The sequence below is a fragment of the Rhynchophorus ferrugineus genome, unplaced genomic scaffold (assembly GCF_030347505.1).
Source record: "Rhynchophorus ferrugineus isolate W39M unplaced genomic scaffold, kcgeb_rfMv2 rfM1, whole genome shotgun sequence".
NCBI classification, from domain to species: domain Eukaryota; kingdom Metazoa; phylum Arthropoda; class Insecta; order Coleoptera; family Curculionidae; genus Rhynchophorus; species Rhynchophorus ferrugineus.
This window is the reverse complement of record NW_027472580.1, coordinates 33,222,459-33,249,146: the sequence shown is the minus strand read 5'-3', so window position 1 is coordinate 33,249,146 and position 26,688 is coordinate 33,222,459. Positions and strand designations below refer to the sequence as shown.

General features: G+C 28.8%; 1 protein-coding gene across 1 annotated transcript in view; it reads right to left on the bottom strand.

Annotated features, from left to right (window-relative positions):
- The window catches only part of Sol1 (CUB domain-containing protein Sol1), a 1,033,997-nt gene that overhangs the window by 392,479 nt on the left and 614,830 nt on the right, over positions 1 to 26,688 (bottom strand). The gene's annotated exons all lie outside the window — the stretch shown is intronic.

Below are 26,688 nucleotides of genomic sequence, written 5' to 3'. Positions count from 1 at the left end.
CTTTATTTTAATAACTAAAACAGAGTATATTTTACGCTTCAAATACAAACACTATGCCGATATCAGAAGTTTTGTTATGGATAAGACACAGCCCTACTCATGACGTCCCAAGCAATACTGAGAATATTTAAATATTTGTAATACTGGGGAGGCGCGCAGTATAGTCAATCTACCGGACCACGATGCTTTTTAATGTATCCTACAATTATGGGTAAGCTCAGGAGAGCCTTTTCATATCGACACAAAAGCGAGATATGACGAAAACCATAAAGTCTGATTAATTAATTAAACGTAAACGACTATTGACGACCATATATTGATTAAACGTTATTCACAATGTTTATCGATATCAATGTAACAAAATAATTAATATATTGTGTAAAAAAAGACAAGCAAGTGCGCGTTGAAAGAGTTGTGTTTATTATATTTTCTTTTCCAAAGCTGGAATAGGAAATTCCACCACACCCAGTGTACCCATCAACCATAGGTCCTTCCGATTACCACTTGTTATGATCGACGCAGCATGACTTCTTCATTACAGGATTTTGTCACACGCGTTGAACGCTATCCGAGAAAAAGTTGTAGAATATTATGGAGAATATTTTGATTAAAACATATTGTAACAATACTTCTCAATATAACTTTTTAAAATGCCTATATATTTTTATAAAGTATATTTTTAAAAGCGATATAGGCGAGAACATAATACGTTCGACAATTTTATATTATCTGCCTATAAACCATCATATCAGCTTGTAATATAGGTATAGCCTATATACTGTTAATGGATTTACAAAACTTAATATTTTGCATATTAAGGTGAGTTTTACAAAAATCCCTATATTTACTCTAAGAAACTCTGTGTTAGATATTTACATGGCCATTAAAGACATATTAAAACATGTGTGTAACATTGTTTGTTTACCTTTATAACCTTTTATAACGTAGATAAACAACATGTTATAACAGGTCAATTGAAAAGTCCGCGGCCTACCATAGTAAAACACATTTTTTTTGGCAAAATTAGTTTTTTTATTCAACATAATTCCCTTCAAAGGTGATACACTGATTATAATTTTAAATAATTTAACTTTCACAAGCCTTTATTTGGAATCCGTTTGTAATTAGTCGTTTTACCGTCTACTATATATCAATTAATTTTAAATGATTTACACAGATTTTACTAATGTGTATAAAATTGCATCCGGTACATTTGTAATTGTAAAATTGTAAATTTGTAAAATTTATGTTAAGTTATATCTTCAAAGTGTTAACAAAACATATTTTCAGTGCATTTACAATGTCTCAAGGTGTACCGAATAAATAAAATGTTCGGAAACTTACACTTTATTCCAATTTGAAGAAAATGGGGGATGAAGATCATCGATTGTTGTGTGAAACTTATAGCAACGATACTCCATCTGTGTGGAGGCGTTAATACCGGTTACGACGTTTTAAATTTTAAGTGATGATTTTGACACCGAAGATAAAGGTCCTTCTGGACAGCCAAAGAAATGTGAAGATGGGGATTTGAGGGTCTTACTCCATGAAACAATTATTGGTATAGCAAACGACTACAATCGATGCTTCTACGCTGAGCGCTGAGGGAAAATGGTTGGAATACGAGTAATGGCACAACTATGTTATGGTTTAGCATGACAACGTTCAACCACATGTTGCGAAACTTATGAATATATATTTGAAAACACTAAAATGGCTAAAAAATGGCTGAAACACGGCTGAAACACATGCTACCCCACTCACAGTATACTCCAGACCTTGATCCTTCTGATTACTGCTAATTCAGATATATGAGTCTTGAGCTGTCTAAGAACCGCTTCACTTCTTTTAAGATATCAAAATTGGTCGACTCATGGAAGGATACATCGTTCTTTTGAGGTGGAAGCCTCAAATTGCCTGAAAGACGACAAAAACTATTGTCTATCGATGGACAATATTTTAAATAAAATACATTATATCGATTTTTCACTACATTATATCGTTTAAAGCTTCAAATTAAAAAAAAAACTTTAATTTATTTTATAGGCTGGATATAAGAACAACACATCATATATTAAAACATTCAATTAAAAATAAAATTAAATTTTAATATAGTAAATTAGAAATTAAACGATTATTGATCATCAATTATATTAGAATAATTTTTTCTTAAGAATCTTAATAGAACGTAAATTTAGTTTCATTGCTCAGTTTAACACCATTATTCAGTTTATAAAGTGTTGACTTGGTAATAGATTTGAAGTCTATTTAAATAGCCAATTTGTCACCAAGTAAAATTAAATGAAAATCAGAAAGCAGTCGATGAATTGCGATAACTTTTTAATTAGTACTTCTATGTCAAGATATTACTATGTTTTATTGATTTTAAAATAGTTTCCACAATATTGTTTTACACAGTCTAATTCAGATGAATCAGAATACCCTTACAAATGTTATTAGGAAATAAAATTATAATCATTATGTTAAACACACATGTCAGGAACTATGGTTTTATCTGACGTTCCCCACGACGATCGGTCATATTTCGTCCGAGGTGTGAGACGTGTTTGAACTCGTTAGGTAGTATTATTTGGCTTCCGTTTTGTACTTGTGGAGCGGGATGCCCTGGCACGGAAAGCGTTGCTGGGCCGCGTTCTTATTAGTTTCTAATCATAAAGTATAGAGAACTTAGAAGTGTATATTAAGTGCGCCCATGTGAAACAGAGTTTTGATTTTTTCATTTGCAACTATGTGGCTTGGAGTATAAATTTGGCAGCACAACTAAATTTCATATATTCAACTTTCAGAAGACGTTCTAGAAGATAAGAAGAAATAAAAGCGGAAATAATCAAAGAGTTACTGGATATTTTGGACTTTTTTCGTAATCATTAGGTCAATTGAAAAGTCCCCGGCCTACCATAGTAAAACACATTTTTTTCATTCGACATAATTTCCTTCAAGTGTGATACACTGATTATAGCAACCCTCCAACTTTTCGATGCCATTTTTGTAATACGATTTGCCCTTTGCTTCAAAATAGGCCTCAGTTTCCGCGATCACCTCTTCATTCCATAAAAATTTCTTCCCAGCGAGCATTTTTTGTTAGTGTTAAAAATGGATGTAAACTAATTTCGCGTGTTGATAAAATATTGCTTCTTGAAGGGAAAAAATACAATTGAAGCAAAAACTTGGCTTGACGCCGAATTTCCGGATACTGCACCAGAAAAATCAACGATCAAGGATTGGTATGCTAAGTTTAGACGTGGTGAAATGTGTATGATTGAGTTTGAAACAGAGAGATTGTTAGCGAAGAAAACATTTAAAAAATCTATAAAATGATTTTGAATGACCGTAAATTGAAATTAAACAAAATATCAGACACTCTAAATATATTAACTGAAAGTGTAAATCATATCATTAACATTTAACAGCGTTTGAAAATGATCAAGCGTAATAAACCCGAGTTTTTGCGTCGATATGTGACAATGGATGAAACATAGCTCCACCATTTCCATCATCTCCATCAAAAGATGGAAGCTTGCTATAATCAGTGTATCACCCTTGAAGGGAATTATGTTGAATAAAGAAAACTTGCCAAAAAATGTGTTTTACTATGGTAGGCCGAGAACTTTTCAATTGACCTGTTATATAGGGCATAAGTTATGAAATCTAATATAAAAAAAGAAGAAGTTATGAAAAAACTACTTGAAATTAGGAACAATCATATATCATATAACAAAAAAAAAGATTACGGATTGCTTGACTCACTTGACAACGAAAAGAACTATTTTATTAATAATTTTTTGAGTATAACCAACCGGCAATTTCTTAGCCGAAATACAAGCCGAAATTGTGTTAAGAACTTTTAAAATTACAAAAATAATTGTAAAGTTAATGGAATTCTTTTCACGCGCGAGATAGAAGAGCTGACATTTTAATTTTTAAGTGATTATCAAGGTAATTTGAATGTATTTATTAAGCATCTAGTTAGAGACTTAATTAAAATTGTCATCCCGTTTACTGGAGGCAGGATGTTTATTAATTATCGCACTTCAGTAGCCAGAGTAATTAAAACCATCCTATAGAAATTTCAATTAACGACTCAAGTTACCGCAATCTTTAACACCGAATTTGCATGGCAAAGACGATGCTAGAAAGAGTTTGATTTTGTTTATTATAGATATAGTTAAAAAAAGAAGTATAACAAGTAAAACAAGTACAATTTAAAATAGTTAATATATTTCTTAAATGTGAGATGGAAAATGGAAACATATTTAATATTCAAGGCCACATTTTTCTAATATCTTATTGGCTAGTTCGTTTTAAAAAGAGACACCATATTGTCTGATATGTTCGGACATATAACCGAATCAACCTGCAAACGTCGTTGGGTGGTCAAATGTCTGCCAAATGTTTAAAAAAGATAGTGATAATAAGAGATGAAATATTTCAACTTGCTACTTTATAAACATATTTTTTTTAACAACGGTGATGATATCGATAATTAAGGCCAAGTGATGGTAATTAAATTTATACGTCGGTCTGTTGAGTTTTCAGTGCCGACAGTGATAACAATGCCTCGACGTGTCATTACAGAATAATGATGAAGGACAATAGCGATATCTGATAGCAATGATAAACTATTCTTGGATGAAGTATAACATGTACACACGGTACGAAGGGAAAGTAGCACGCGACGTACCAGGTTATGTCCTAACACTAACAATAATGACGTGCAATGAGATCAAGGGAAGTAACGCTGTACTACTGTCACTAAGATTAGTAGGCTTCGATAGGATTAAGCTGAATTCTAAAAATAAATAAACAAATAAATAAATGAATAGTACTGTTACTAGTGCACTCACTTCTCCAGATCCAGCTATGATGGACGTGCAATGCGTACAAGAGAGAAAGCTAAAAGCCACACGCTAGATACGCTGATATCAAGAGCCAGCAGAAACAATTTTGGTGGCGTTTATGTATGCTTAAAATTATCCATACTAATCATAACCGACCCGACCATCATAACTACACATCAGAAACTTTGACCATTTTGGCATTAGCCTCTGGTTTATAAGATAGTTACAATTTATATTTACAGTTTTAACCATAAAACTATTATCTTTTATTTATAGTGATTATGAGTTATAATAACTAAATAAATAAATAGCGGATAATGTTCAGAACAAATTGATAACTGAATAGATAAATGAATAGATAAATGAAGAGTGAAATGAATAGATAAATAAATAGTTAAATTAATAGATGAATGATAGGATAAACGAATAGGTAAATAAATAATTAAATGAATAGAATTAAAATAAAAAGAAAACTGGAAAACTCTGTGAAAAACTCACCGTTTTGAAGAACTCGGGTTGTGCAGCATAAAACACTGAATAATCGGCGCGATTGAAAAACATAGTTACTCTGACGATCGCGGCTGCATAAAATATAAATATAAATGAAATGTTTATATGTGCTTATGTATTTTGCTTTGTAGTAGTAGGCTTGAAAAACGATACACAGTAGTTCAGATGTCTCAACAATATGGTCACAGAGGGACATGGGAAATATATAAAAATATAAAAAAATTAATGATTAGTAACCTTTGTATCATATAATAAAGCTTAAGTGCTCTAGATATAATAATATTGGAATTTAAACTTATATGAAGAGGAAGCTTTAAATTTATAGTTTGAAACACGTTGTTTACAAACCGCACTTTGTTAAACATGTCCCTAATCTGTTAGGTTTCCTCGTACAATTAGCGCGTGCCAAATTTGTTCGTATCTATGGTGCAATTCTGGCAGAGATATATTTGCACATTTCCTTCCAATTCGCGCTATAATACACTTTAATGTTGTATGCAAGATATGTTATACGTATATCCAGATATTGTACCTTACTACAGAATTTCGTCAAATATAATATAAGCTATACTGTATTTGATTAGAGTTATGAGATTTACATCTAGGTATTTAATATTAAATTGGTTTCTATTTGTGTTTGTACAATATTAGAGACGGGTGTCTTGAAATAATAAATTTGCCAATATTTGCTGGTAACAATGGTGTCTAAAAGTCAAGCCGGGCGACAATAATGCTGATGAACCAACACTCATTAAAAATGTCTTTAAGCAAATAATTGAACCGTCTTCAAAAAATAAATAAGACAGTCAAACTCTAAACTTAGATTTTTAACACAAAAGTAAACGTTTTAAAATATAACATGGACCTAATAATAGTTATAGTAACAAAATAAAAATAAACAAAAACCTTCTTTGACATATCAAATACACGTTATTTATATTCTACTATATACATAACATACAATTTAGCTTAGTACCTATCTAAATCTATTTATCTATTTACGACAGTTTGAAGTCGGCGCCGAACCCAAACATTTATATTAATTTATATTTGTTTTGTTGGTAATTTAATTTTTTGTATATGTCACAAAATTATATTATTATTTTTATATTGTTTGGATTCGGAGTTTGGAAGGAGGAGAAATCAGCGAATATAATTAAAATATATATATAGATCTTACCTCCTCCTCCGAACATAGAACCTCCTCCTTTTTTGAAGTCAGTTAGAAACTTAGTGAATATTTGAAGCCGCTAACTCAAACACAAATTTGTTGGGAGATTGTTGGAGGTTGGTTTATATCCGAATTTGCTACAGTTTAAATTTGTTGCTAATGTATAATTGTTAAATTACAGGATAAATTAAATATAAGTACTTATTCTACGCTAAACTCTTTGGGCGTAACATTTGGTTAAGTGATAACTATCCAGGAACTGGAGAACCTCAATAATGATGCTTTGATGGAGCCTCTGATCATATGTTTCGGCATAGTCATACATAGGCATGCAGATTGTCGTACCAACAATACCTCGCGGTACCTTGTATTGGAATCCTTCGATGGTGTTTCTATAGCTTTGGTTGGAACAACCCCAGATTTTAACACAATAAATTCTTACTGGTTTTAAGACTCATTGGTAAAGCAAATGCTTATTATATACCAAGAAGACTGAATATCCGCCCAATATCCAGTATATTTTTTGTATTTCAGCTAGAATTCCCCAAATTGTTTTGTCCACTTGAATTTAACATAAAGGGTCATGCCAAGATATTTAGCAATATTTCCATACCGTACGACTGGTCTGAGAAAATTATCTAAGACAGAATATGTTTAGAGTGAATAGAATATGCGCACTTTCGCTTTTACCAAACAGGTACTCTATAACAATAATAATTATATTATTTTGATATTCTTAGTGTTGTAGCATACACTGGATATAAATATTGACGAACGAGGGTAATTGCAGAATATAAGGTTCAATTTGTAAATGTAATAATATCCAAATAGCATCAGTTTTGATTATATTGGGAACGAATAAGGTATATTAAACATCAAAAAGGATCAACATATCTGAAAATTTCATCCCGAAATAGCTTCAGATTTTAAAACGATAGTAAGAAGTATTATCTGTCATCACATAATTTCTCTGAGAGCCTTTTCTGAAGACTGCTTATTCCGTCAGTGTTTAAATAAAATATAATGCTCATGTGCTAAACCGAATAATTCCCTGTAAGCAGTAAATAGTAATCAATTACTCAATAATCGTGTTTCAATTCAATATCTTCTTTTTAATTTCCTTGCTATTAGAAATTGCTTTAATATATAAGTAAGGCGAGTACGGGAATAATACATAAGAATAGTATGTATTTCTCATTTTTAGAAGATTGCCAATTGACGTGGATTTCCAGAAGTGAAAGAGATGACAATGTAGCGGACAGTTTGAAGAGAGGCCGTAAGAATACCAAATACAAAAAAGTATTATGTTTTTGAAGAAACGATGAAACAGACCTGTGATGGGGTCCATAAACCGGTGATGATAGGCAACTTGATTAGCCAAAACCATGAAATGAATTGGATGTCGCGAGAGATAAACATTGTATACTAAAATTATTTCGAATTGGAAGGTGACCATAAAATTTAATTTGAGGGAGGCCATAAACCTTTCCTGATCACAAAGAACCCTGGGGTGTTTCCGATGGGACAGTCTATTTGGGATAAAACCCCGCAGTAATTTGTTTCACTATCGCGGCCCAGGCAACCAGCTTGTTGGAAATTGTTATATGATAGACCTGATTTGAGGCAGGATACTTTGTTGGCGAGGGCGACAAAATATCTCCGGATTAGACAGGTATATTAGGAATACCGACACTTTGACCGTACCCTTGGAGTGCTCGACCGACTAAGCATACAGATGGTGATTGTTTTAATGTTAACGGCAAGAAAGGTTTCGAGATCAAAAACAAGACAATATATTGAATCCAGTACGCAAAGCACAAAAAGTGATATGTTGTGGATTGGGACACTGCTAACACTAATTGAAGTAGTTACTGTAGTAATAAACGCATGTTGAACGGGAAGTTCTGCCGCACCCAGCGTACTTACGAAATAAAACAATTTATAATTACCGTTTGTTCACAGCAATGCATGGTTGGCGCACGGTTTCGAAATATTGAGGAAGTGCTAAAAGAGATCATTGATTGAATCGCTGCGTAACCAACATCCTACTTTAGGCACGGTTTCTCCATATTGTCAGAAGGATTGTTAAAAGCTATAATATTAAAAATTGAATTAAAATGTTTTATTTCTTATATATTGTACACATTTTTCTCAATTTAGGCCTTATTAACATATAAATCATAATACTTATCACCTAACAGCCATCATAAGTAATTCCAGGAGGCTTGTCAGAAAACTATTATGTTTCTGGAAACAAAGAATATGACAATTAGAGCTAATTTTCGCTGAATGAATGCGCAATATATTATAAAGAGATTAATAGAATATGAATTATACATTTGAAATTCATAAACAACAAAATGGAAAGTTTCTTTCAGAAGAACAGAATAAAATAATGGGGAAGCAAATACATATTATAATAATAATATAAAATATTTTAATAAAGACGAATACTATTAATTTGTCATCATAATGTCATGTCATAGAAATAAGTTGTAAAATTATTCAGTTCAAGTACTTCGAATAATTATTTTACATAGCGGAAATTCCACTTACAACAAAGAATAAAATTTTTTAAAACAGTGGATTAATCTCACGATTTAGTAAACAATTTCTGTAGATACAAACCTGTAGATTTACCTTAATATCAAATATATTTTCGTAGCATAAAATGTACTTCAGTTTTTCTTACCAGTTGTTTACAATCGAAGCATATCTCTTTTCCGAAATAATTCGCACAGAAAATGCTATAAAACAGACCTCTGAAAATAAGCCCTGGCAATTATTAATTTTTTTTTCAGCTTACTTTTCAGACCCTCGGAAAATATAACCGAATTACAAGTCACGTAATTAAGAACAAAAAGTTTCACTTCGGAAACGTTCTCGCTTTTTGCTCTAATTAAAGTTGCTTTAAGAGCTTTTTTTACTTCCTAAGAAATATCTTGTTAACCTACCATCCGACAAATAAAAGAAAAATTAAGCACTTGTATACCTGAATGAACCGATTATGTATATTATGCAATTTGGTGAATAATACATTGATTTCACAATTCTTCTTTAGTAATACTCCAATGTATAGTAAAAACGCATATGTTCCAGTTAGATTGTTATAATAATAATGCTTAGCTTTGAATTAATGTATTGTTGTTTTTGCTTAAAATGTGATAGTAATTTACATGGTTCTGTAGACATATATTATATCATTGTACTAGAAGTAATTGAGAAGGGTATTAAGATTTTTCTGAAAATTTTGTTAGTGTTGATCCCTAATCTGTTTTAGGTTCCATAAGTAAATGCAATTGGTAACAAAACACTAACTACAAATATTATAGCTCAAATACATTTATATGTGCATCAAGAATTAAAAATATTCTTGCCATAAAAGGCAAATTAAAGATGAGTTACCTGCAAGGGCAAGACCCCAGAATATTACATAAATACAATATTACAATAGCTCGAAATAAATACATTTACTGATAATAAAACTATAACAACTACTGTTCTAAACATCTAAGAGTGGAAAGTAAAGATAATGCAATTATACTTAAAAATTTAAATAAAGAAATTGTTCATTTATCAAATAAGTTGATACATTTATTATCTTTCGGTGTATATTTTTAGTATATTTAAATATTATATGCAGACATAGATGAAGTAATAAAATATACAGGAAAAATTAAACTTATTACATAATTTTAATGGAAGGGACTGAAAGGTAAATAGAAGAAATTATAAATTCTTAACATTAATTTGGTAAATATTAAATTTTAGGGTGTTTGTCAATTAATGTAATATAATACGTAATAATATGGCGTTTTATCAACTATTTTAACTCATTATATTATAGACTTTAGTTTTGAAAAGTTGATTGATCATTTAATGATTGTAAATACCTTCCAATAATATACATTTCAAAATTATAAAAATGAGTCTGTTCAGTACACATACTAAAACTACATAATGCGTTCAATGTAGTTTTAATCACATATTCCCTAAGAATACATCTATACAATACTATGATACAATGAAATTCACAAAATTTAGAAAATATGTTAATTAATGCAATGCTATTTCATATACTTCATTTTACCCTTTTAACTTTTTACCAATGGTTTATCAAACAACATTCCTTCTTATTTCTACATTGAGAGACAAGTGGTAATATTTCATATTTTAAGATATTAATATGTTTTAAGACACAGACATATATTACTTTAATTAAATATTATATACCAAACATATTTTCGATGTTTTATGGAAAATATTTTCAAAATAAGTTTAAAAAAGTTGGAGACACACATGCTTAATTTTATAAATTGCGACAGAAAATAGTTCTTATAAAACACCACCGAAAAATAAAGAGATCAATGCCAATATCATTTCCGAATCTAGTAACAATAGGCTGTCTTGTAGAGACTCAAAAAATAGGATTTGTTATCTAGACGTCGTATTATATATGTAGTAAACTTATAAAAGTAACAGATATAAGCATTTATTTCAACGCATGGGAAAAGTTTCGTGAAGCCTGCCGTGAAGGGGGTAAAACATTTTAACAAAACACATAAACATTCTCTATAGTACGATCGGGGTATCTATTATTAAAAAGTTAATAATGGCATTATATTATTTTATTATAGGTAATATAACAGAATTTATTTTATTAGCATGAATACATCCAAGAAAAGTATGTATATAATTGCCTCATTCCAGCAACTGGTCAATAAAAGTAATCGAATATGATGAACTGTACTCAATATAATAGATCAATGAAGTTATCACGAGACATTTGATAATTTATTTACTTAATATTATATATTTTGTTATTTTTACGGCCTAAGACGTTATGAATGATTGCAGACTAGACGGGAACCTCGCGAGGTCTAAATCTGTGATATGAGAAATAAATTTGGTCCCAGATAATTATAATAAAAAATTAAAGGTTCTGTAAAATTTCTTTGTATAGTTTTATTAAATTTTATAAATAAAAATCGATCATTTAACGCCTATAGTTATTAATTTTCGATGTCATTCGAATTAGAACATTTGTTTGAACTACCGTATAAGCAATATTCAATCTGTAACCGATATCCAAGCAACTCCTGCAATAATTTGTAGAGAGATTTCAGAACTTTTGTTATCATTTGATTTTTCACATAGCATTAGTGCCGCCGTTTAGTTATGGATAATCAAACCTTGTCAAATTTATACAATATTCTTCAAAAATTAAGTTATAGTAATCAAAAGTCCAAATTGAAGCGGCGACATGCTAACGTCATAAATCTTAATAACCTATATTGATTGTTTTAATTTATGGACTGTATATATATTACCTTTAATTCTACTCCAGTAAATATGTTTAAAATATGTTCACAAATCAACATATGATATTATAAATTAATGAAACATAGTTTTCGGGAAGATTTACTTGATATATTTAATTTAGAAATATAATAAAACAATTTATAATTAAAAAATATAAACAATATAAAAAATAAAACAAAATTATATGTCATATATTTTGTATATCATTTTACCACTTAAGATATCCATTTTTTCTTTTTACGTACTAAACTTAACACTAAATAAAGTAATCCCTACACCAATATTTTTCGAAATGCTATTTGAAAACTGATCAATATAATTATATTAGCTTATGATAGGTTATACAAAGCTATTTGTTTTATTAGTATGAATACATTCAAGGAAATTATATATATAATTGCCTTATTCCAGCAATTGGTCAATAAAAGTAATCGAATATGATGAACTGTACTCAATATAATAGATCAATGAAGTTGTCACGAGACATTTGTTAATTTCTTTACTTAATATTATATCTTGTTATTTTTACGGCCTAAGACGTTATGAATTATTACAGACTCGACGGGAACCTCGCGAGGTCTAAATCTGTGATATGAGAAATAAATTTCGTCCCAGATAATTATAATAAAAAATTAAAGGTTCTGTAAAATTTCTTTGTATAGTTTTATTAAATTTTATAAATAAAAATCGATCATTTAACGGCTATAGGTATTAATTTTCGATGTCATTCCAATTAGAACATTTGTTTGAACTACCGTATAAGCAATATTCAATCTGTAACCGATATCCAAGCAACTCCTGCAATAATTTGTAGAGAGATTTCAGAACTTTTGTTATCATTTGATTTTTAACATAGCATTGGTATCAATGAATTTTCTAATTTTTCCTGTATACAAGTAACTGAATTAGAGGTACCTATTATTAAATGTTATTGTTCCTTTGATAATTCTTGAAATTCATAAATTTAAAATGAATTTACCGTTAATTATATTCCAGCAAACATTTTTACAAATCAATATATGAAATTAATAATTGACAAAACACAGTTTTTGGACAAAATTACATTATATATTTAATTCAAAAACGTAATAAAACAAGTTAAACCTAATTTAAATAAATAATACAAAAAGTATAAAAACAATATATATACATTTAAAAATAACACTGAAAAACAATCGGAGAAAAAAATGTTAAAACATCGTATATCTTAGTAAGAAACTATTTAGTAAATTTTAGTGATTAATTTAGTAAATTACTATTTATTTATGATTATGTAAAATTGTTCAGTTCAATTTCTTCGCATAATTATTTTACATAGCCTAGAGTATAGAGGTGCCTATTATTAAATGTTATTTTTCCTTTGATAATACTTGAAATTCATAAATTTAATGTGAATTTACCTTTAATTATATTCCAGCAAATATTTTTACAAATCAATATATGAAATTAACAATTGATAAAACACAGTTTTAGGACAAAATTACATTATATATTTAATTCAAAAACGTAATAAAACAACTTAAACCTAATTTAAATAAATAATACAAAAAGTATAAAAACAATATATATACAATTAAAAATAACACTGAAAAACAATCGGAGAAAAAAATGTTAAAACATCGTATATCTTAGTAAGAAACTATTTAGTAAATTTTAGTGATTAATTCAGTAAATTACTATTTATTTATGATTATGTAAAATTGTTCAGTTCAATTTCTTCGCATAATTATTTTACATAGCCTAGAGCATAGAGGTGCCTATTATTAAATGTTATTTTTCCTTTGATAATACTTGAAATTCATAAATTTAATGTGAATTTACCTTTAATTATATTCCAGCAAATATTTTTACAAATCAATATATGAAATTAACAATTGATAAAACACAGTTTTAGGACAAAATTACATTATATATTTAATTCAGATACATAATAAAACAAGTTAAAGCTAATTTAAATAAATAATACGAAAGTTTAAAAACAATATATATACAATTAAAAATAACATTGAAAAACAATCGGAGAAAAAAAATTTAAAACATCGTATATCTTAGTAAGAAACTATTTAGTAAATTTTAGTGATTAATTTAGTAAATTACTATTTATTTATGATTATGTAAAATTGTTCAGTTCAATTTCTTAGCATAATTATTTTACATAGCCTAGAGCATAAAGGTGCCTATTACTAAATGTTATTTTTCCTTTGATAATTCTTGAAATTCATAAATTTAAAGTGAATTTACCTTTAATTATATTCCAGCAAACATTTTTACAAATCAATATATGAAATTAACAATTGATAAAACACAGTTTTTGGACAAAATGACATTATATATTTAATTCAGAAACATAATAAAACAAGTTAAATCTAATTTAAATAAATAATACAAAAAGTATAAAAACAATATATATATATATATATATATATATATATATATATATATATATATGTATATATATATATATATATATATATATATATGTATATATATATATATATATATATATATATATATATATATATATATATATATATATATATATATATATATAATCGAAAAACAATCGGAGAAAAAAATGTTAAAACATCGTACATCTTAGTAAGAAACTATTTAGTTAATTTTAGTGATTAATTTAGTAAATTACCATTTATTTATGACATTATAATAACACCACAATGCTAAAATATATTTTCTTATATGCGCTATTAAGAAAGTCTGTCTCGAATTAGTTTTATTTGATTTTCCCAGATAGTTATATCAGAGACCGTTAAAGGGCGCAAATATATAATTATATCTCTATTTTCATGCGAAAACACTAGACGCAAAGTTTCTTTCATTATTACAAAGTCTTTATATTTTGAATACATATCAAGGTTTTTGAGCGACATAACGTGTAGAGCGTTAACGCATTCCTCATCATCCGAAGAGAATTGATACAACTCGTAATTTCTTAAAACGCACCATCTTTCTATCCACTCAGGTGCAGATTCAGAATTATCAATTCCCACCTCAAACTTGGCTCTGAGTTCCTTGGGCCATTTCGCTCTAGGTTCCGTCAACGATATGTTCAGATCATTACATGAATACGACGCTTCGGAATCAGAGTGAACAGAAATCGTCACGTCAAGCGATATCTTGCAATTACTCCGAATGAGGTCATCAATTAACCTAATCTTCTTTTTAGAAGGAGAAATCTCTTCTTCGCTCGATGAGTACTGGTTGTCCAAGGCCTCTTGAACACATCTCTTTCTTCCTCTTGAACGCCGGCGTAGAGCATAACTCGATAGCTCGTTCTTAAAGTCACTTTCATAACGGCTGCTTGTGTTCGATATCGATGAATAATCGAGTGAATGCCATGAATCTTCTGAGTCAACTTCATGATATTCTTCGAGATCACTAATGTTACAATCTGGTACAATTTTTCTATTTGGTGTAGAACAGGCCATAGGCCCTTGTAACATTATTATGGAATTTTCTGCACTGCTGTTTGGTGAATTTTCCCGTTTCCATTGAGAAGACGGTCTTGGTTCCGGAGTTTTCAAGCCGTGTGCATGAATAATCTCGTCATTCTCTAATGGTTCAGAGGTATATAAGTTCAAGTGTGGCTTAGATTCACTTGGCATATCCATTCTTATGAATTTTACGCACTAACACAAGACACTAACGAACTACTCGGTGCAACAGTATATTTAGAAATGTTATTTGAAGCCTGTTTAGAGCTTCTTTTATTAAAAAATTAACAATGGAATTATATTGTTTTATTATAGGTAATATAACGGTATTTATTTTATTAGTATAAATAGATTTAAGGACATTAAATACATAGTTTACTCACTCAAGAAGGTGGTCAATAAAAGTAATCGAATTTGAAGAATTATAGTCAATATAATAGATCAATGGAATCGGCATTAGACTTTTGTTAATTTCTTTAAAATAGCTAAATGCGGTGTTATTGTAAAGGCTTGAGAGGTTTTGTAAAGGCCTTTATAGTGGCCGCCGTTTATTTATGGATAATCGTACTCTTATCAAATTTATACAATATTCTTCAAAAATTAAGTTATAGTAATCAAAAGTCCAAATTGAAGCGGCGACATGCTAACGTCATAAATCTTAATAACCTATATTGATTGTTTTAATTTATGGACTGTATATATATTACCTTTAATTCTACTCCAGTAAATATGTTTAAAATATGTTCACAAATCAACATATGATATTATAAATTAATGAAACATAGTTTTCGGGAAGATTTACTTGATATATTTAATTTAGAAATATAATAAAACAATTTATAATTAAAAAATATAAACAATATAAAAAATAAAACAAAATTATATGTCATATATTTTGTATATCATTTTACCACTTAAGATATCCATTTTTTCTTTTTACGTACTAAACTTAACACTAAATAAAGTAATCCCTACACCAATATTTTTCGAAATGCTATTTGAAAACTGATCAATATAATTATATTAGCTTATGATAGGTTATACAAAGCTATTTGTTTTATTAGTATGAATACATTCAAGGAAATTATATATATAATTGCCTTATTCCAGCAATTGGTCAATAAAAGTAATCGAATATGATGAACTGTACTCAATATAATAGATCAATGAAGTTGTCACGAGACATTTGTTAATTTCTTTACTTAATATTATATCTTGTTATTTTTACGGCCTAAGACGTTATGAATTATTACAGACTCGACGGGAACCTCGCGAAGTCTAAATCTGTGATATGAGAAATAAATTTCGTCCCAGATAATTATAATAAAAAATTAAAGGTTCTGTAAAATTTCTTTGTATAGTTTTATTAAATTTTATAAATAAAAATCGATCATTTAACGGCTATAGGTATTAATTTTCGATGTCATTCCAATTAGAACATTTGTTTGAACTACCGTATAAGCAATATTCAATCTGTAACCGATATCCAAGCAACTCCTGCAATAATTTGTAGAGAGATTTCAGAACTTTTGTTATCATTTGATTTTTAACATAGCATTGGTATCAATGAATTTTCTAATTTTTCCTGTATACAAGTAACTGAATTAGAGGTACCTATTATTAAATGTTATTGTTCCTTTGATAATTCTTGAAATTCATAAATTTAAAATGAATTTACCGTTAATTATATTCCAGCAAACATTTTTACAAATCAATATATGAAATTAATAATTGACAAAACACAGTTTTTGGACAAAATTACATTATATATTTAATTCAAAAACGTAATAAAACAAGTTAAACCTAATTTAAATAAATAATACAAAAAGTATAAAAACAATATATATACATTTAAAAATAACACTGAAAAACAATCGGAGAAAAAAATGTTAAAACATCGTATATCTTAGTAAGAAACTATTTAGTAAATTTTAGTGATTAATTTAGTAAATTACTATTTATTTATGATTATGTAAAATTGTTCAGTTCAATTTCTTCGCATAATTATTTTACATAGCCTAGAGTATAGAGGTGCCTATTATTAAATGTTATTTTTCCTTTGATAATACTTGAAATTCATAAATTTAATGTGAATTTACCTTTAATTATATTCCAGCAAATATTTTTACAAATCAATATATGAAATTAACAATTGATAAAACACAGTTTTAGGACAAAATTACATTATATATTTAATTCAAAAACGTAATAAAACAACTTAAACCTAATTTAAATAAATAATACAAAAAGTATAAAAACAATATATATACAATTAAAAATAACACTGAAAAACAATCGGAGAAAAAAATGTTAAAACATCGTATATCTTAGTAAGAAACTATTTAGTAAATTTTAGTGATTAATTCAGTAAATTACTATTTATTTATGATTATGTAAAATTGTTCAGTTCAATTTCTTCGCATAATTATTTTACATAGCCTAGAGCATAGAGGTGCCTATTATTAAATGTTATTTTTCCTTTGATAATACTTGAAATTCATAAATTTAATGTGAATATACCTTTAATTATATTCCAGCAAATATTTTTACAAATCAATATATGAAATTAACAATTGATAAAACACAGTTTTAGGAGAAAATTACATTATATATTTAATTCAGATACATAATAAAACAAGTTAAAGCTAATTTAAATAAATAATACGAAAGTTTAAAAACAATATATATACAATTAAAAATAACATTGAAAAACAATCGGAGAAAAAAAATTTAAAACATCGTATATCTTAGTAAGAAACTATTTAGTAAATTTTAGTGATTAATTTAGTAAATTACTATTTATTTATGATTATGTAAAATTGTTCAGTTCAATTTCTTAGCATAATTATTTTACATAGCCTAGAGCATAAAGGTGCCTATTACTAAATGTTATTTTTCCTTTGATAATTCTTGAAATTCATAAATTTAAAGTGAATTTACCTTTAATTATATTCCAGCAAACATTTTTACAAATCAATATATGAAATTAACAATTGATAAAACACAGTTTTTGGACAAAATGACATTATATATTTAATTCAGAAACATAATAAAACAAGTTAAATCTAATTTAAATAAATAATACAAAAAGTATAAAAACAATATATATATATATATATATATATATATATATATATATATATATATATATATATATATATATATATATATATATATATATATAATCGAAAAACAATCGGAGAAAAAAATGTTAAAACATCGTACATCTTAGTAAGAAACTATTTAGTTAATTTTAGTGATTAATTTAGTAAATTACTATTTATTTATGACATTATAATAACACCACAATGCTAAAATATATTTTCTTATATGCGCTATTAAGAAAGTCTGTCTCGAATTAGTTTTATTTGATTTTCCCAGATAGTTATATCAGAGACCGTTAAAGGGCGCAAATATATAATTATATCTCTATTTTCATGCGAAAACACTAGACGCAAAGTTTCTTTCATTATTACAAAGTCTTTATATTTTGAATACATATCAAGGTTTTTGAGCGACATAACGTGTAGAGCGTTAACGCATTCCTCATCATCCGAAGAGAATTGATACAACTCGTAATTTCTTAAAACGCACCATCTTTCTATCCACTCAGGTGCAGATTCAGAATTATCAATTCCCACCTCAAACTTGGCTCTGAGTTCCTTGGGCCATTTCGCTCTAGGTTCCGTCAACGATATGTTCAGATCATTACATGAATACGACGCTTCGGAATCAGAGTGAACAGAAATCGTCACGTCAAGCGATATCTTGCAATTACTCCGAATGAGGTCATCAATTAACCTAATCTTCTTTTTAGAAGGAGAAATCTCTTCTTCGCTCGATGAGTACTGGTTGTCCAGGGCCTCTTGAACACATCTCTTTCTTCCTCTTGAACGCCGGCGTAGAGCATAACTCGATAGCTCGTTCTTAAAGTCACTTTCATAACGGCTGCTTGTGTTCGATATCGATGAATAATCGAGTGAATGCCATGAATCTTCTGAGTCAACTTCATGATATTCTTCGAGATCACTAATGTTACAATCTGGTACAATTTTTCTATTTGGTGTAGAACAGGCCATAGGCCCTTGTAACATTATTATGGAATTTTCTGCACTGCTGTTTGGTGAATTTTCCCGTTTCCATTGAGAAGACGGTCTTGGTTCCGGAGTTTTCAAGCCGTGTGCATGAATAATCTCGTCATTCTCTAATGGTTCAGAGGTATATAAGTTCAAGTGTGGCTTAGATTCACTTGGCATATCCATTCTTATGAATTTTACGCACTAACACAAGACACTAACGAACTACTCGGTGCAACAGTATATTTAGAAATGTTATTTGAAGCCTGTTTAGAGCTTCTTTTATTAAAAAATTAACAATGGAATTATATTGTTTTATTATAGGTAATATAACGGTATTTATTTTATTAGTATAAATAGATTTAAGGACATTAAATACATAGTTTACTCACTCAAGAAGGTGGTCAATAAAAGTAATCGAATTTGAAGAATTATAGTCAATATAATAGATCAATGGAATCGGCATTAGACTTTTGTTAATTTCTTTAAAATAGCTAAATGCGGTGTTATTGTAAAGGCTTGAGAGGTTTTGTAAAGGCCTTTATAGTGGCCGCCGTTTATTTATGGATAATCGTTCTCTTATCAAATTTATACAATATTCTTCAAAAATTAAGTTATAGTAACCAAAAGTCCAAATTGAAGCGGCGACATGCTAACGTCATAAATCTTGATAACCTATATTGATTGTTTTAATTTATGGACTGTATATATATTACCTTTAATTCTACTCCAGTAAATATGTTTAAAATATTTTCACAAATCAACATATGATATTATAAATTAATGAAACACAGTTTTCGGGAAGATTTACTTGATATATTTAATTTAGAAATATAATAAAACAATTTATATTTAAAATATATAAACAATATAAAAAATAAAACATAATTATATGTCATAGATTTTGTATATCATTTTACCACTTAAGATATCCATTTTTTTCTTTTTACGTACTAAACTTAACACTAAATAAAGTAATCCCTACACCAATATTTTTCGAAATGCTATTAGAAAACTGATCAATATAATTATATTAGTTTATGATAGGTTATACAAAGGTATTTGTTTTATTATTATGAATACATTCAAGGAAATAATGTAAAGGAAATTGAATATGTTCTACAAAAGTTCATTAATAAAAGTCAATAAAATGATTATGATATCGTATAGATAATTAAATAATCACTAAATGTAATCTATTTGCAGAGTTTTGTGAAAGGTTAGATGGAAGTTGAAAGAGGATGGAAGTTAAATTTAGGACTGAATTTGAACAATAAGATTATGTTGATCTTGGGAGTGTGTATCGATCGCACGTTATTGGCACTAAACTTGAAGATTAGGAGTATCAAAAGAATGGGCATTATATTGATGGGAAATTATTGTTTCATTATATTTAGCAGTAAGATAGTAAAATTACCTCTGAACAAATATTTAAGGAGATATTAATGAATGTTTATATAATTACAATCATTGAAATTAAATATACCAAAATAATGTAATTAATGGAAGTTGTGAATGTGAAGGAAATTGAAATGTATGGTCCATCTTACTGTTTTTAGACTATAGAAGTAAATATTATAAATTGCTAATCATTCTTTTAAAATTTTGAAATTTAAAAATGCATATTTTATTAATATTTGTTACTACAAATATCGGTTAACAAAGTGATCGAATTTAGAGGTTTCAAGGCTTTATGCTTAAAACTTTTTAAGTATTCAGTCTACTTAAGGTCTACAGGAATTTTCGAGTATTAAATATAGAAAACCATTTCACATACTGTATAAGATACATAAAAAAAATCCTCTTTGTTATGAATCACTATCTCTCATTGATAGTGATATAAGGACGTCTATTATGCGTGTCTGTTCTAACATTAGAGAATTGTGACATCCTTCACAAATCGGAAACTTCAAAACGATATATTTAAAATTCATAAAATAAATTCGGACATTATTAATACACCGGGCACCTTATTAAACTGCGATTTATTTACGATTAGTTAACGTTATAATAACAGCACAACGTCAAAATATCGAACTAGTTTAGTATATATTGAACACAGAATAACTGCTGATAATCGTATGGTAGAGTGTGAAAAATATATCTGCACAGATAATGTAATTATTTAGAATATACAGGTGCATTTTGTTGCAATATATAAGGAGATAATGAACAGTAACGGTTTTGTAGGTATGGCAAAATAATTAAGGAGAATGTAGTGATGAAAAGAATAATTGTCTACAATAGTAGCAGTGATTGAATGAATTTTTTGAAATGTGCGATTATGATCAAATGCTAACAATGACCAAGACAGATTACCAAGATGAGCGTGGAAACAACTAATGTCCATTATATAATGAATATCGGATAAGGGTAGAATATCGTATTTTAAAGTGAGAGATATTTGTCTTCATAGATATTTGTGTTGCGTAATTCTTTAGTTTAGTTACAGAAAACGAATTGTTTCGCAGGTATAGCAAAAGCATTAGGGATAAAGTAGTGATTAAATTTAATATTATCAAGCAAATGTATATGTATCCTAGTAATAGAAAAAAAGTAAGTCGGATTTTAACGATGTCAAAATGACTTGATAAGGAAACATTGCGACAAAGGAAATAATAATGGAATATAAAAAAGTAAATACACCTCTAATGAAAATAAAATGTAACATTTAGATACTTTTGTTAACTAAGTGAATGAAGCCTCTAGCTCATACGACTATATGAAAAAATGACTAGAACCCTACCTCATAGTTGGTGTGAAAGAATTAAACCTAAATAAAATAAAATATCTCTAACCTACAAATTACTGTATAATTGTCTGTAAAATTAACTGTAGTTTAAGTCCTTCGATAATATGTGCATCAGATGTACTATACCGTTAAATTACTGTCTGAACATTCAGTGGCTTAGCAATTTACATGTACTAAAAATTAGTTGTTTATCAAAATTTAATAGAAATTATAATTAATTAAATGCAATTTAAAAAATATTTGTGAGTGTGAGTTCTTGAGATACTTTATATATATATAGTCTATTCAAAGCTTTTTGTATTACCTGCCGCAAATTGTAAATTCGTAAGAATCGGAGAAAATGTTGATTCTAGTTAAAAAGAGCTGTCTGATAGCTCGAGCGCGCAACCGGCCAGTTCGTCCGGATGTCAAACGTACGTAAGTTTATTCAAAACAATTTAGCTAAAAAATGTAGCGTGTTGCAGCTACACTGACTATTAGTATGGGCACGGTCTCTAAAATATATCAAAAAACAAAAAAAGTATAACCTTAAATCCGCCAAAAAGAACAAGCCTTTATGCGAAACGGGTGATGACTCAAGATCAGCCTGATATTAGCTGTATCAGAGTTCAAATATACGAAATGTATAAAAACAGTAAGTAGTTTTTTTTATCGAAACATAATTTAATACAATTATTTTTGGGAGAAAATTGTTAATCTTGAAAGTATCCATAAAAAGCTGAAAGATATGCAGCTATTTGAGCTTTGTTAAACATCCCTTCATATACCGTTGGGTAATATAGGATTTAAGTGATGTAAAGATAACCCAGGAGGGGGTTTAATGGAACTTACTGACATTGCTTTTGCAAGAATACAATTTATAAAAACATAACAAAATCAAGGAGGAATTATTAGAACAATTTATATATTTAGATGAGACGTGGAAATTTCCGAATGGTACGTTGAGACTCATATCTAGATGATAATAAATATTGCGTAAATGCAACAAAAGTTGATGGAAAAAGGTAAACGTTGGAATAACTATCGTTTAGGTTTTGTTAGTAATAACATTTATTAATAATTCATTACAGACATAACTATATGTCATGCAGAACTACTTCATGCTGGAAATACAAATATAAATGAAATATTTTTATTCCTGGTGCGGAATTAGTGTTCTCTTCAAGTCCTAAGGGTGACTATCATAGAGAAATGAACCATAACTTGTTTTTGCAGTGGCCTGAAAATAAGCTTTTAAAGAATTTGGAGTGAACATTAGTTATTATTATGGACAGTTCACGATACCATAGTACACGAATATAGAAGATCCCAACAAGTGCATCAACAAATTTAAACAATATGGTCAGATAGTATTACGACTTCCTCCCCATCACTGTATATTCATTGCGATCGAGTTGATATGGCTATATGATAATTATAATAGAGATGCTGGTTGAAAAGGATATTCCATCAAGAACTGTTTGGATATATGGAAAGAAGCACTGTCGACCATAACACCTTCGGTTAGGATGGACTCGATAGGAGATACAGAGGATGTAATTGATAAATGGTGGATTCGTGAACATATTTTAAACAGATTGAAATTCAACAGTTTAGAGATTGACTTGGGCAGTTACCCGGAAAGTGAAAGTGACAGAAGGAAACTTTCAGGATATGTGATAATGCTGTGTAATGCTAGAAATTCCTGAGACAGAGTGATAAGAGTGGAAACAACTGAAGGTATGCACATAATTAATAGAATATAGCTGTAGAAAATGGTATTGTAGGGCGTGAAAGATTTGTGTGCCCTAATGTGATTGTAACTATTCAGAATTAAAAATGAGAATTAAGTTAGAATGTATGAGTGGAGAATGAATAATAACTGTTTTGTAAATTATTAGATGTACTATAATGTTAAAATAAAATAGATATGTTTGATAACATTTTTTTCAACTATTTTATTTAGATTAAAATTTTGTTGTATATCAAAACCAAACTGAATTAAAACTCAGAGTTGATGTGGTGACGTCATAAATTTAGATGACGTATATACAAAATAACTTTGAATAGACTATATTTTAATATGTTATAATATATAGGCATTTATTATTTTAATTAATCTTATATATTAAATACATCTCTGGTATTATATTGATAATACTGTGAAAACAAGTTTTCGTTACATATCATTTTAAAATTGGACCTGTTACTATACTATGAGAGAAACATGATTAATTTAATACGTTGTGGTTGAATTTTTATCGAACAATAGTCAAATGCTATTAATTTAATGAATATTGATAAGGTAGGAATATTAACGTTATTATTCCAACAGAATAAAAAATGAAATGGTTCCGTAGGAATTACGCCTCATCATTTCGCCGAAATAAAAAGGGTCGAGATTTACAGGAAAACAATAAATCTTTCTGTAAAAGAAACGTGAGGAATATCATCAACTTAAAGCATAAGAGCTTTACATGGAGCGTTATTTGAATTATTTATTAGTTTACGCGTGTTTTCTCTGTATCTTTCGCCGGTAAAATAAATATTTTAGTCGGCGCGGGACAAAATCTGCCGAATGACCTTTTTCCGGATAATGGGTGGAGGGAACGTTCCGGCCTTGGCGAAATTGTTCTAGGTCAATACCGATATACTTGAGAATGAACAAAGAATGTTTTTAAAGGGCCGTTGAAATATTGCTTAAAAAGTTCTGTACAGTAGTACAGACTACAGGCCTGATTAGTATTACTTGGATAGACTTATAGCTGAATATATATTATACTGATACTCCGAAAGCAATAGTCAAGGTCAGAAACTGATTACGTCTCAAATCAACTACTCCGAATAGGAACGAAATAATGGGGACTCCCTCTTGCCTGTAAAATCTGTTATATGTAGTAGTGAATAGTGAAGTAGCGATGATATTAAATATATTAGGTTGTTGTTGGTGTTGTAAAGTGGGTGAAAAATTAAGATTACCTTAATGATGTCAAGATATCTCTCGAAAAGGTCTAATGAAACTTCCAGATTGCTCTGAAAATCATACAATTAAATAATGAAAGATTTGTTATGTGAATTTGTGCCACTCTTGGCAACATCCTAAAAAAAGTGAATAGATAACAAAAGTTTATGGAAAAATGTAAAAAGTTAGAATAACACTAAATCAGGTTCTGTTGGTCATATTTTATAATAATTCATTGCAGATTATTAAATAACCTGGAGAAGCTATCATTTATTGTTATGGACAATGCACATAGCGCATTGGCGGAAAAGTCCCAAATGCATCAAAAAGGCTGTAATGAAGGAATGGCTTGCAAAACATGAGTTGAGTTTTGAAGAGACTATGCTAAAAAAAAATTGAACTATTTCAAATTGTTACTTGGTATATATAAAAGAAATGTTTAGTTGAGTTTTCTTCAATTTAGATTTAGAAATAAGCCCGAAAAAGATACACATTTGATCAGAAGTCAGAACAGTATGGTCACAATGTATTACGTCCGCGACCTGACACATAGATGGCGCTACTAGAATTAAATATATATGTTTTTTACTTAGCCGCAATCCTCAAAACATGCATGTATAAATCTGACAGTCGGATCATTAGTTTGCGAATTATAGCATTTTGAGTGAAGCAACTTTTGTTATTGTGAAAAAAATTAATAAAAATAATTTCGCGTATTAATAAAATATTGCTTTTGAAGGAAAAAAAATACAGTTGAAGCAAAAACTGGGCTTCATGCCGAATGTCCGAGCACTGCCACAGGAAAATCAACCATCAAGGATTGGTACGCTAAGTTTCGACGTGGTGAAATGAGTACCGAAGACGGTGAACGCATTGGACGCCCAAAAGAGGTTGGTACCGACGAGAACATTTAAAAAATCCAGACAATTATTTTGAATGACCGTAAATTGCAGGAAAGTACAAATCGTACTACAAAATAGTTTCGAGACGTTGGAGGCTCGCTATAAACGGTGTATCACCTTTGAAGGGAATTATGTTAAATAAAAAAAAAAAATTTCCAATAAAATGTGGTTTACTATGGTAAACGAGGGACTTTTCAATTAACCTGTAATAATAACTGTATGGATAAGTGTTCGATAGAAACTCTGATAGTAAAAGAGTTGGACATTTTTTGGGATGTAAGAGAATTAATATGAACTTTTAACAGGCCATTTTTATTTTTAAAATTGTTGATAATAGGTATATGACGGAGCAGTAACGACATATATTTGTAAAAGTATTTAACAAGATTCGAGAGCAGATTTCTTCAAATAGCGAAAGTAATGAATATTAAAATACAATCTTAATCATTCTATGATAATCATCTGTATGCACTGAAGAACTGAATAACACCAAACAGAAAAAGTATAATTCTATATAAATAAACGTTAAAACCACACGTTAAAATTTAACACGTTAGTTTGTTTAATAGTGGTTTAAATTAATACTTTGCATTTTCGTCAGTAGATATCGTTGATCAAAATACATGCAATCATTTTATATTATCGTTCCCGTTATTCTATGAATTAATTATAACTGAATATATATTTTTCACTCAACACTCGT